The 13,662-nt window shown below is 38.6% G+C and overlaps 1 pseudogene; it reads right to left on the bottom strand.

Moving 5' to 3' along the window:
• Nucleotides 1–412: 412 nt before the first annotated feature.
• On the bottom strand, nucleotides 413–2,659 carry LOC119520771 (annotated as a pseudogene).
• Nucleotides 2,660–13,662: the final 11,003 nt, after the last annotated feature.

The following is a 13,662-nucleotide window of genomic DNA, read 5'->3' on the forward strand; positions in this document are numbered from 1 at the left end:
GAAGGTGGTGCTCTTTCTCCCCCAGCCCTGCCACCATCTACAATGTCCTCATGAGAAGAGTGGGTCACCAGTATGTCTCACCCACATCAGATCTTAGTGTAATAGGGGAAGAAATCAAGGTGAAGTTGGCCAAAAAGTTGGGGATTCCTTCCTCCACCCAGCTTGTACTTGTGGACAGAAACCCCATCCCAGGCCCAACAGACCCAAAGCACTGAGACTCTGGTCACCCACACCCCAGCTTGTTCATAGGCCTGAGATTCCAAGCTGGCAAGCAGAAGACAAGAAGACAAAACTGTCCTCTCATCCTCTGCTTGCATGTAATGCAGTGGTGTCACCTGAAGAGAAATGGCCAATGTGATTTTTCCACAGTTCTGGAGTAAAAGCTCAGAGATGTTTTCTACAGAGAGGCAGATCAGAAAACAGGGATCTCTGCAGTTCTTTCCAAGGGAAACAGCCCCAGTTTGGTTTTTATGTGCTTATGTTCATAGTATTCATCTGACATTGGGATCTTTTCTTCCTTTCGTGGACTTCTTCCTGCTTGTCTCAAAAGCCATACTTCAAAATCTCTTAAGTCTTTCCGAAGTCTCTCCTTGTCAGCTCTAGTTTCTCAGATATGGTCAAAAAGTGCAGGCATGGTGCCCTTATTAAATTGGACATGAAGAGGGCTGTCTTCTTTCTTTTCATCTGGCAGCAGGGCCCTAACAGTATCAGTCTCATGGGAATAGGTGTGGTGGTTGCCAACAAGAAGATGAGATGCTGGATCAGTCAAAGAGGACTGCTGGCTTCCCTGAGGACAGTCTTCATCAGAGTCCTCTTTTTCAATTTTTGGGATAAGGAAAGTCATTCACATGAATTTCTTGTTAATTATGTATCAGTAATAAGGAGGATTTATAAGGTACTTTTCTTGCTTATTTACCATAGCATCCTCCTGGGGAGGGAGCTGCTCTCTCTTCTACTTCAGGTGTGTGAACATGACATGGGTGTTCTCCTCTCCAGAGGATGTCAATTCAGGGACTGCAACTTCTGACTTCCCATTCTCTGTGACTGTGGGTTGTCCACAGAGCAGGTTTCTAGATGGACATTTGGGAGCACTCTCTTGTTATTCTTTCAGCTTCAGCTTTAGTTCTTTGTGCTGTTTACAACCTTCAGCCAAATCATGCATCCATTTCAGGCTTTCAGGACTGGGAATCTTGTCATCATAGGAAGGCTGGTACTTCATTTCTTGATCCAAATTTTCTACAAATTTCTGAATTTTCCTCTTGAGGCTCAGGACGTACTTGGTGAGTAAGGTAATGGACTCTGGCTTTACTATTAACTTCTCATTACAGTGTCATACATTTGTTCTAGTTCATGAAAGAGATTTCTAATATTTGTACAGTTAATCATGGAAGTTATCAACTATGAGTTTCGCTGTTTTATACATTCCTATATTTTAACCTCCAACTTTCCTTCTGGTGACACACATGACCCTTATCTTCCCATTTCCATCATATTCACACACCACTCAGCACTGTTTGTTATTCTCACAATAACATGTTACCTTCATCTCTGTCCACTTCCAAGCACTTAAGTTCAACATAATTAAACATTCTGCTCATAAATGACTGCTCCCCATTCTTTAGCCTCATTCTATACCTTGGTAACTTATATTTCAAGTCTATGAGTTTACATATTATAATTATTTCATATTTGTGAGACCATACAGTATTGTTCCTTCTGTGTTTGACTTATTTCACTCAATATAGTGCCCTCAAGGTTTGTCTGTCAACCCATTTTTAAGACAGTTTTGTTCACCCACCATGCTTTTGGTCCTAATTAAACAATCAGTGGTTCTCTTTATAGTCACCTATTTATATATTCACCATCATCACCACTATCTATATAAGGATGTCTCCATTTCTTCCACTAAGAAGGAGAAAGAGTCAAAGAAGTTAGAGACAAAAGAAAAAAGAAAGGAAAAAATGACAATTAAAAAGCAACAAAAGGAAAGATAGGATTAAACTAAAGTTGAATAAAAGTCAGACAACATCACTAATGCCAAGAATCCCATGCCACTCCCTTATGCCCCCCCCCCCACTTATAGGCATTTAGCTTTGGTAAGTTTTCTTTGTTACATTGAGGAAGCATAATATAATGTTTCTTTTAACTATAGTCTCTAGTTTGCATTGATTGTATTTTTCCTCAATACCACCCAATTGTTAACACCATGCAAGGATGACATTTATTTGTTCTTCCCCATGTAAAAACATGTTTTTACCTTTTATCACAATTGTTGACCACTTTAGGTTTCTCTGAGTTATAAAGTCCAAGTCTCTATCTTTTCTCTTTCCTTCTTGTGTCCCACATGTTCCTAACCTTCCACTTTCAACCATACTCAGTCATCTTTTTTCAGTGTACTTACATTGCTGTGCTACCATCACCCAAAATTGTGTCCCAAAGCTCTCACTCCTGTCTTTTCCTATCTGTCTGTAGTGGTCACTTTAGTATTTCCTGTGGAGCAGGAATCTTGTCCACAAGCTCTGTCATTGTCTGTTTTTCAGAGAATATTTTAAATTCTCCCTCATATTTGAAGAACAGTTTGGCCAAACAGGATTCTTAGTTGGCAATTTTTCTCTTTTAGTATCTTAAATATATCACACCACTTCCCTCTTACCTTCATGGTTTTTACTGAGAAATCCACCTATAGTCTTATCAAGCTTCTCTTGTATGTGATGGGTCACTTTTCTCTTGCTACTTTCAGTATTCTCTGTGTTTGACATATGACAATCTGATTATTAGGTGTCTTGGCATAGATCTATTCAGATCTATTCTGTTTTGGGTATGCTGTGCTTCTTGGATCTGTAATTTTATGTTTTTCATAAAAGATGTGAAATTTTCATTGCTTATTTCCATTACCGCTTCTTGCCCTTTTCCCTTGTCTTCTTCTGAGACACCCATGATATGTACATTTATGCACTTCATGTTGCCATTCAATTCCCTGAGACTTTCCTCAGGTTTTTCCATTCATTTCCTTATCTGTTCTTTTGTGTATAGGATTTCAGGTGGCTTGTTCTCTGTTCTTGAGTCTTTTCTTCTGCTTCTTGTCATCTGCTGTTATATGTCTCCACTGTGTTTTTCATCTCTTTTGCTCTGCCTTTCATTTCCCTGGATTATGCCAGTTGTTTTATCAAACTTTTGATTTCTACCTTTTGTTTGCCCAGGGCTTTCTTTATAGCTTTCATCTCTTTTGCTATATCTTCCCTGAATTCATTGATTTGGTTTTTCATTTGATTTAGCATATTTATTTGGAAATCTTTAATTGATTTTTTCATTAAAGTGAAAGAATATCTCAACTATTCCCTAATTGAGGTGTAAGTTTATTCCTTTGACTGGGCCATATCTTCATTTTTCCTAGAGTAGATAGTAGTTTTCTGTTTTCTAGACATCTGCTTTCCTTGGTTACCCCAAACAGATTTTCCCAAGCCAGAAAATGTTCAGATCTCAGAATGGGGTTATATTCAGTTTATAGACTCACTGTGAGTGTGTCTTAGAGATTGACAGACTTTCCTGTGAGGTCTCTAGGTTCTGTGCTTTACCTAACCTGCCCAGCAGGTGGTGCCTGTCTGCCTGTCCCTCTCAACTGGTGTAAGGAGGTGTGGCCCCTTTAATTTCTCTTTTGGCTGTTTTCCCCCAACTCCTGGGGTCTGGTTCTGGAGAAAAGACTGGTAGTAGAGCTGGGCCCCACCTTCTTCCTCTTAGGAAAGGTACACCCATTAGGTAGTTTTCATCTGCATTTGAATAGCTCCTTTGTCTCCCTGATTCTGTTTCCTCCACCCTTGTCAGGGTCTTAGTGCTATGAACTGAAAATGGCTGAGGTTCTTTCCACTGTGCCTCACAGGTTGAGAGAGAGAGAAAGGAACAGAAAGCCCCCTTTCAGAGCCAGTCCACAGTCCCACAGTTACACCCATTAGCCAGAGGTAACACCTGGTCTTCTGGACTCCCCCTCCCAGGACAGAGGAATCTTCTGGTACTTTAAAATCAGTCATCAGTAAAAGACTCTGTCTGCTTGTTAGCAGTATGTAGCTTGTATTCAGCAGTCCACATTTGTTAATAAAAACCCCAGTTGGAGCTAGGTTGAGCTATATTTCCTTGATCTGGGAATGTTGCTTTTCACCATGGTAAGATTTTGCAGTTTGCCCTGCTGTGGTGGGAGAGGGCTCCTAGTTCATTTCCCCAGTTTTTACTCACACATATCATGCTGCAGCCTCAGGCATTCCTCCCAATCCAGATTGAGGTATAATGTGGTGGTAGTCATGGCTGTCCCCCAGCAGTTATTCCAAATTATTTATTAGTTGTTCCTGGTTGTTTATTAGCAGGTACAGGGGGATAACTAAATTCCACTCTTCTCTATGCCAGCATCTTGCCCCCTCCAACCATAATTCTTTTTTTAAGTACTCCAGTGATTAAATCAAACCCATGTTGAATGCATGGGGCCACACTTTCATGGAAATAGTCCAGAGTTATCACCTACATTTGGGTGGTTCACAACTCCATGGAAACCACTTAATCCAAAGATTCCAACCTAATCAACACTAATATGTCTGACACACAAGATCACATCAAAGATCATGGCATTTTGGGGGACATAATACATCAAACTGACACATTCAACATTAAATGTTTCCAAGCTCCCTTCTGCCAAATTATATGCAGAGTAGGGTGAAGTTGTTTAGGTCATTGACACAAAGGAATAGAAATTTTGCAGAGAAAGAAACTTGGTCCTGAGTGCCTTCAATCCTGACCACTTGTAGTTCCATGAGGAACCATAAGGATCTATCAAATAGTCCCCATTTTACTAAGGAGGCCTAGGTTGGAGATTAGTCTTCTTTTCTTTGGACAGTCTTCATTTTCTTCTTTATGGCTTTCTTTATTTTTGAATTCATTTTATTGAGATATATTCACATACCCTGCAGTAATACAAAACAAAGTGTACATTCAATTTTTTACGGTATCATTATATAGTTTTGCATTCATAACCAAAAAAAATCTTTGAAATTTTCACTACCACACACACAAGAGCAATAAGAATAAAAATTAAAGTGAGAAAGAACAGTTAAAGAAATAAAGAACACTGGGTGCACTTTTTTTTCTTCCCCCATTTTTCTACTCATCCATCCATAAACTAGACAAAGGGGAGTGTGGTTCACACGGCTTTCCCAATCACATTGTCACCCTACATAAGCTATATTTTCATGCAATAATCTTCAAGATTCATGGGTTCTGGATTGTAGTTTGGTAGTTTCAGCTATTTACTGCTAGATATTCCAATTTATTGGAATGTAAAAAGGGTTGTATATATTGTGTGTAAGAGTGTCCACCAGAGTGACCTCTCAGCTCTTTTGGAATCCCTCTGCCACTGAAGCTTATTTCATTCCCTTTCACATCCCCCTTTTGGTCAAGATGTTATCCATCCCATGATGCCAGGTCTAGATTCCTCCCCAGGAGTCATTTTCCATTTTGCCAGGGAGATTCATTCCCCAGGAGTCAGATCTCACATGGGGGAAGGCCAATGATTTCACCTGCAAAGTTGGCTTAGCTAAAGAGAGAGGGCCACATCTGAACAACAAAGAGGAATTCAGGAGGAGGCACTTAGCTACAATTATAGGGAGGCCTAGCCTCTCCTTTGCAGCAACAGTCTTCCCAAGGGCAAGTCCTGTGCTAGAGGGTTCAGCCCATCAAAGCACCAGTCCCCAATATCTGTGAGCACATCAGCAACCATAGAGGTGGGGAAGCCCAACATCCCTGCATTCTCTACCAGCTCCTCAAGGGGGCTCTGCATATTTTTTTCACTTTTTCAATTAACTCTTTTTTTAATCAACTGTATCAAAAAGATTTTAAAAAAACATACAATAAAGAAACATTTCAAACAAACCATAACAAGGGAGTAAGAAAAGGAAAACTAACCTAAGATAACTACTTTACTTCCAACATGTTCCTACTGTACCCCTAGAAAATAACCTAATATAACAACATGTCTGTGAACTTGTTCCTACCAAACCCATAACAAATGAACAGATGATAGTTATTCCTGGGCATTCCAAGAACATTAAATTTACCCAAAATAGCTTATCTGTTCTTACTGGGTTATCATTCCCTCTTCCTTAATTACTGTCACTAGTTCCCCTACATTCTACATTATAAACCATTTGTTTTACATTTTCAGGGCTTACGTTAGTGGTAGCATATAACATTTCTCTTTTCATGCCTGGTTTACTTTGCTTAGCATTATGTCTTCAAGGCACATCCATGTTGTCATCTGTTTCTTGACATTGTTCCTTCTTGCAGCTGCATAGTATTTCATTGTGTGGATATTCCACATTTTATTTATCCACTCATCTTTTGAAGGACATTTGGGTTGTTTCCATAAATTGGCAACTGTGAATAATGCTGCTATGAACATTGGCAAGCAGATATCTCTTCATGTCACTGCTTTCAGAGCTTCTGGGTACATAAAGAAAAGTGCAATTGCTGGATCGAAGGATCAACTCTAAATCTAGTATTCTAAGGAAGTGCCAGACTGACTTTCAGAGTCAATGAATAAGTGTTCCAATTTCTCCACATCCTCTCCAGCATTTGTAGTTTCCTGTTTGTTTCATGGCCGCTATTCTAATTGGTGTGAGATGGTATCTCTTTGTGTTCTTAATTTGCATCTCTCTAATAGCTAGTGAATCTGAAAATATTTTCATGTGTTTCTTGGCCATTTGTATTTCCTCAGCAGAGAAATGTCTTTTCATATCTTTTGCCCATTTTGTAATTGAGCTGTCTGCACTATTGTCATTGAGTTGTAGGATTTCTTTACATATGCAAGATATCATTATTTGGTCAGATACATGGTTTCCAAAAAACTTTTCCCATTGAGTTGGCTGCCTTTTTACCTTTTTGACAAATTCCTTTGAGGTACAGAACCTTCTAAGCTTGAGGAATTCCTGTTTATATATTTTTTCTTTTGTTGCTTGTGCTTTGGGTGTAAATTCTAGGAAATGTCCACCTAATACAAGGTATTGAAGATGTTTCCTTACATTATCTTCTGGGAGTTTTATGGTACTCCCTTTTATAGTGATATCTTTGATTCACTTTCAGTTAATTTTTGTGTAGGGTGTCAGGTGGGGGTCCTCTTTCATTCTCTTGGATATGGATAGCCAATTCTCCCAGTCCCATATGTTGAAAAGACTGTTATGTCCCAGTTCAGGGCCTTTGGGGGCCTTATCAAAAATTGGTCAACTGTATATCTGGGGGTCTATCTCCAAATTTTCAATTTGATTCCATTGATCAATATGTCTATCTTTTTGCCAGTACCATGCTATTTTGACAACTGTTGCTTTATAATAATCTACAAAGTCAGGGAGTGTGAGTCTTCCCTCTTCATTTTCTTTTTTAGAGTGTCTTAAGCAATTTGAGGCATCTTCCATTTCCAAAAAAAAATTGATAACTAGCTTTTCCAAGTCTGCAAAGCAGGTTGTTGGAATTTTGATTCAGATTGCATTGAATCTGTAGATGAGTTTGTATAGAATTGACATCTTAATATTTAGTCTTCCTATCCATGAACATGTAATATTTTTTTCCATTTTTTAAGGTCCCCTTCTATTTCTTTTAGTAGATTTATGCAGTTATCTTTGCATAGGTCTTTTACATCTTTGGTTAAGTTTATTCCTAGGTACTTGACTTTTATAGTTGCTATTGAAAATGGTATCTTTTTCTTGAGTGTCTCTTCAATTTGTTCATTTCTAGCATATACAAACATTACTGACTTATTTACATTTATCTTGTATCCTGTTACTTTGCTAAATTTGTTTTAGCTCTAGTAGTTATATCATCAATTTCTCAGGGCTTTCCGGATGTATGATCATATCATCTGTAAACAAGAACAGTTTTAGTTCTTCCTTTCCAATTTGAGTGCCTTTTATTTCTTTGATCAGAATGCTCTGGCTAGCACTTCCAGCACGATGTTGAATAACAGTGGTGACAGTGGACATACTTGTCTTGTTCTTGATCTTAGAGGGAAGGCTTTCGGTCTCTCACCATTGAGTACTATGCTGGCTGTGGGCTTTTCATATATGCTCTTTATCATATTGAGGAAGTTTCCTTCAATTCCTACTTTTAGAACTGTTTTTATCAAAAAAGGATGTTGGATTTTGTCAACTGTTTTTTCAGCATCTATTGAGATGATCATTTGATTTTTCACTTTTTATTTGTTAATGTGTTGTAATACATTGATTTTCTTATGTTGAACCATCCTTGCATGCCTGGAATGAAGCCCACTTAGTCATGGTGTATGACTTTTTTAATATGCCTTTGGATTCAATTCGCAAGTATTTTGTAGAGAATTTTTGCATCTATATTCATTAGGGAGATTGGCAGGTAGTTTTCCTTTTTTGTACCATCTTTGCGTGGTTTTGCTACTAGATTGATGTTAGCATCATAAAATGAGTTGGGTAGTGTTCTGTTTTCTTCAATATTTAGAGTTTAAGATTGGTGTCAGCTCTTTCTGGAAAGTTTGGTAGAATTCCCCCATGAAGCCATCTGGCCCTGGGCATTTACTTGTGGGAAGCTTTTTGATGACTGATTGGATCTCTTTGTGATTGGTTGGTGAAGAATTCTATTTCTTCTCTGGTCAGCTTTGGTTGTTCATATGTTTCCAGGAAATTGTCCATTTCCTCTATATTATCCAGTTTGTTGGCATAAGTTGTTCATAGTATCCTCATAATTTTTTTAACTACTTCAGGATCTACAGTAATGTCACCTTTCTCATTCATTATTTTGTTTATGTGGGTCTTCTTTCTTTTTGATTTTGTCAGTCTAACTATGGGCTTGTCAATCTTGTTGATCTCCTCAAAGAACAAAATTTTGGTGTTGTTTATTCTCTGTATTGTTTTTTGTTCTCTATGTCATTTATTTCTGCTTTAATCCTTGCTATTTCTTTTCTTCTACTTGGTTTAGGATTGGTTTGCTGTTCATTTTCTAGCTTCTTCAGCTGATCCATTAGTTCTTTGATTTTTGCTCTCTCTTCCTTTTTAATGTACATGTTTAGTGCTATAAATTTGCCCCTCAGTACTGCTTCTCATACGTTTTGGTATGTTGTGTTCTCATTTTCATTCATCTCTATATATTTAGCAATTTCTCTTGATATTTCTTCTTGAACCCACTGATTGTTTAGGAGCATGTTGTATAACCTCCTGTTATTTGCAAATTTTCTAACTATCTGTTCATTATTGACTCATAATTGTATTCCATTGTGGTCAGAGAATATATTTTGAATAATTTCAATTTTTTTTTAAATTTATTGAGGCTTGTTTTATGTCCCAGCATATGATCTATTCTAGGGAAAGTTCTGTGAGCAATAGAGAAGAATGTGTATCCTGGTGATTTGGGATGTATGTCCTATATATATGTGCTCAATCCAATTTATTTATTAGATTGTTTAGGTTTTCGATTTCCTTATTGGTCTCTGTCTGGTTGATCTGTGTATAAGAGAGAGTGATGTGGTTGAAGTCTCCCTCCATTATTGTGAAATTATCAATTGTTTCCTTTAGTTTTGTCAGTGTATCTCTCATGTATTTTGTGGCACCTTGATTGGGTACATAAACATTTATGATTGTTATTTCTTCTCATTGAATTTCCCCTTTCATTATTATATATTGGCTTTCTTTATCTCTCATGACATCCTTGCATCTAGAGTCCTTTTTACCTGTGATTAATATTGCTACTCCTGCTTCCTTTTGGCTGTAACTTGCATGAAATATTTTTCCATCCTTTCACTTTCAATTTTTTGTGCCTCTGTGTCTAAGATGAGTCTCTTTTATGCAACATATTGATGGGTCATTTTTTAAATCCATTCTGCCAATCTGTATCTTTTGATTGTGGAGTTTAATCCATCTACATTCAATGTTATTAATGTGAAGGCATTTCTTGAATCAGCCATCTCATCCTTTAGTTTAATTTTGTCAGATATATTTCTCTCCCTCTCTCTCTTAATGTCCTTTAATATACCCAAATTGAATCTCTTTAGTACTGAACCTTTCTCTGAATCTCTCTCTCCTTTCTTTGTTTCTTTGTTGGTAGTGCTCCCTTCAGTATCTCAAGTAGGGCAGGTCTCTTGTTAACAAATTCTCTCAGCATTTGTTTGTCTGTGAAAAAATTAAGCTCTCCCTAAAATTTGAAGGAGAACTATGATGGAGAAAGTATTCTTGGTTGGCTATTTTTCTCTCTCAGAATTTTAAATATATCGTGCCACTGCCTTCTAGCCTCCATGGTGGCTGCTGAGAATTCACACTTAGACTTCTGCTGTTTTCTTTGTATGTGGTGAATTGCTGTTCTCTTGCTGCTTTCAGAACGTGCTCCTTCTCTTCCATATTTGACAGTATGATCAGAGTATGTCTTGGAGTGGATTTACTTGTTTTTTTTTTTCTATTTGGACTTTGCTGGGCATTTATGCTTTGTGTATTTATGGTGTTTAGAAAATTTGGGAAGTTTTCCTCAACAATTTCTCTGAACACTCTTCCTAGATCTTTATCCTTCTCTTCTTGTTCTGGAACACCAATGAGTCAGGTTTGGATGTTTTATATTGTCTGTCATATCCCTGAGGTCCATTTCAATTTTTTTGATTGTTTCCCCATTCCTTCTTTTGTTCTTTCATTTTCCATTCTGTCATCTTCCAGGTCACTGATTTGCTGTTCAGCTTCCTCTAGTCTTCTACCATGAGTATTCAGATTCTTTTTAATTGGTCAACAGTTTCTTTTATGTCCATAAGATCACCTATTTTTTATTTACTCTTGCAATTTCTTCTTTCTGCACTTCTAGGGTCTTCTTCATGTCCTTTATATCCTGTGACATGCTCTTCTTCATGTCTTTTATATCCTGTGCATTGCTCTCATTGTTCATCTTTAGTTCCTTGGTTAATTGTTCCAATTACTCTGTCTCCTCTGCTTTTTTAATCTGGGTGTTTGGGCTTGGGATATCCATAGCATCTGGTTTTTACATATGCTTTTAAATTTTCCATTGTTTTTGGCCTCTTGGCCTTTGCTTAACTTGATAGTGTTCTTTAAGGGTATGTAGACCAATTGAAACCTTTATCTCTCATTTGTCAGATCTACAGTTTAATGGAGTACACTTTAACTAACAAACATTTGGCATCCATGAGCCACCTATTCTTCTCAAGCCAGTTCCCCCTCCTTTGTCTTTGAGTAAGTAGGGGTGTGAGTCTTGTGTGGTCCAATTGGTGCACCATCCTTTCATGTGTAGTTAGTGTTGCCCACCCTGTATATGGGGTCTGTGTCTCAGCAGTTAGGGAGGCAGTGTGGCTTAATCAAATCTCCCAGGTGTTCCTCGAGAGCTAGAGCTATTGCAATAGCCTGATCCTTCAGGTTAGTCTTGCAACAGTTTCTCCCTGCCACTGTGCCACAAGTCCTCAGTACTAGTGTATGGTCCTTGGGCCTTGTGAGTGGGTCCCTCTTCCAAGCCATTCACTCCTAGGTTCTCTCCTGAGGGATGATTGTGCTAGATCACAGATGAGTGCTGTCCCCCAAGGGATGTTCTGGGCTGCTGGGATGTGTAGGTGTGTTCCCAGTCTACTGAATGGATGGCTGAATGAAGTGTGTTAATTTCCCCCTATTCACACAGCTCTGCCTTCCCAGCTTCAGGACAGTTAGCTGAGGGTGCAGGATAGGTTGTTTTCCACACCCAATTTTGTGGTGTTTGTGTGTCTTGTTGGAAACCCTTTCTGTCACTCTGGGTTGTTTGGGACAGCTCTGGGCTGTGGCACTGGCCCTAAGCAGAAGTGTTTCCAGCCCCCTGGGAAAATGGCTGTAAGGGGATGCCCCCATTTTCTTGGGAAGTTGTGATGTTTAGCAAATTTTCTCAACCACTGGACTTACTGCTCTGTGTCTCAGAGCTCTCTTAGCTCTGCTCTTGTCTGGGTCCAAATTGCAAGTCTTTGAGGCTTTCTGCAATGGGCTTCTAGTAGTAATTGATTTAGAAAAAGAAAAAGGTAAAAAAAAAAGAAAGAAAGGCCCTCCTTCAGATCTAATGGACTACTGCAATGCAAAGAGACAAGAAGATTAGGGCCATTAAGGAACAATCAAGAAAGCAGAGAAACCAGCTCTTCAGACAAGGATTTGGATGTGAGCCTGACTCTGTTTGAACACTGCCATTCTCTGTTCTATGTTTACCAGAACTCCAAAACATCTCTGTTTTTGGTTTTGGGTTTTTTTTTTTTTTCTGTTTTTTCTAGCCCTATCTCCTCTCTCCTAGGCTGACTTCTCCCAGATTCTCTGGTGTCTGGTCTCAGTCTATCTATATTTGGACTTTGGATCAGCAGCCTGAGGTTTCAATAAGATCCACAACTGCAGTTCTCCCTCCTCATTCCCAAGACTGACAGCCCCTCCTCCCATAGGACTGAGCCTGGCAGGGAGGGGCATGAGTCCCCAGGCTGCAAGAACTTACAGATTTTGCTGATCTCAGCTGTTCCATGCATCAATGAGTGTTGCATGAAGTATGACCAAAGTCAAACTGCTCACTGGTGTCTGGTCCATGCAGCTTCTGACTTTCTACTTACTGCTGTGGAGGAGTAACTAAAATATACATCTCAGCAGTCTGCCCTCTTGCCCCATCACCTTTTATGGCTTTCTAAATACCTTTTATGGCACTCATGAGTTTTTTTTTCTGCTTGGGGGCATTTCAGTTTGGCAGACATGACCAGGGTGGAGAGGAGATAGCTGCAGGTGGAGATTAGTCTTGGACCCCAAACAGCACACATGGAGCACCCCATCTCTAAATCCTGCTCAAGACAGACCCTCTACACTTTGAGATATTTCCATCCCTCTGCCCACACCTGGCCCTATTCCATCCCTAAGCCTCTCATCTTGCTATTGATCAGCACTTTGTTCTGAGTTTAAGTTGTACATCCCAGTCTGTGCCATTTTGAGGGTGATGCAAGAGAAGAGGCTTGCACACTCTAGCTTGTCCATTTCTGTATCCCTATCTGCATCAACAAATTTTCCCATCCAATTACCTAAATGGCTTACTCCCTTGCCATTTGTCTTTGCTTAAGTATCAGCTTCTCAGGAATTCCTTCACTAATCACACTTCCTCAAATAGCAAACCATACTCCAAACACTTCCTTTCCACTTTATTTTATTTTTCTAGATGTCTATTCCAGTAATATATATACACAACCAAAAATTTCCAGTTTTAAACACATTCAAATATATATTTCACTGCTATTAATTATGTTCACAATGTTGTGAAACCATCACTACAACCCATTTCCAAAATATTTCCATCATCTCAACTATAAGCTCTGTACATTTTAAGCATTCATTCCCTATTCCCTACAGCCACCACATCCCATGGTAACCTATACTCTAGAATCTTACTCCATTAGTTTGCTTATTCTAATTATTTCAGATCAGTGAGCTCATACATTAGTTGTCAATTTGTATCTGGCTTCTTTCACTCATGTCCTCAAGGTTTATCCATGTTTTTCCATGTATCAGAATTTCAGTTCTCTTTATTGCTGAATAATATTCTTTGTGTATATATATCACATTGTGTTTACCCTTTCAATGATTAATGGTCACTTGGATTGCTTCTGTCTTTTTGTAATTGTTAATAATTCCAGTCTAAACA

The sequence above is a fragment of the Choloepus didactylus genome, chromosome 26, assembly GCF_015220235.1.
Source record: "Choloepus didactylus isolate mChoDid1 chromosome 26, mChoDid1.pri, whole genome shotgun sequence".
Classification (NCBI taxonomy): Eukaryota; Metazoa; Chordata; class Mammalia; order Pilosa; family Megalonychidae; genus Choloepus; species Choloepus didactylus.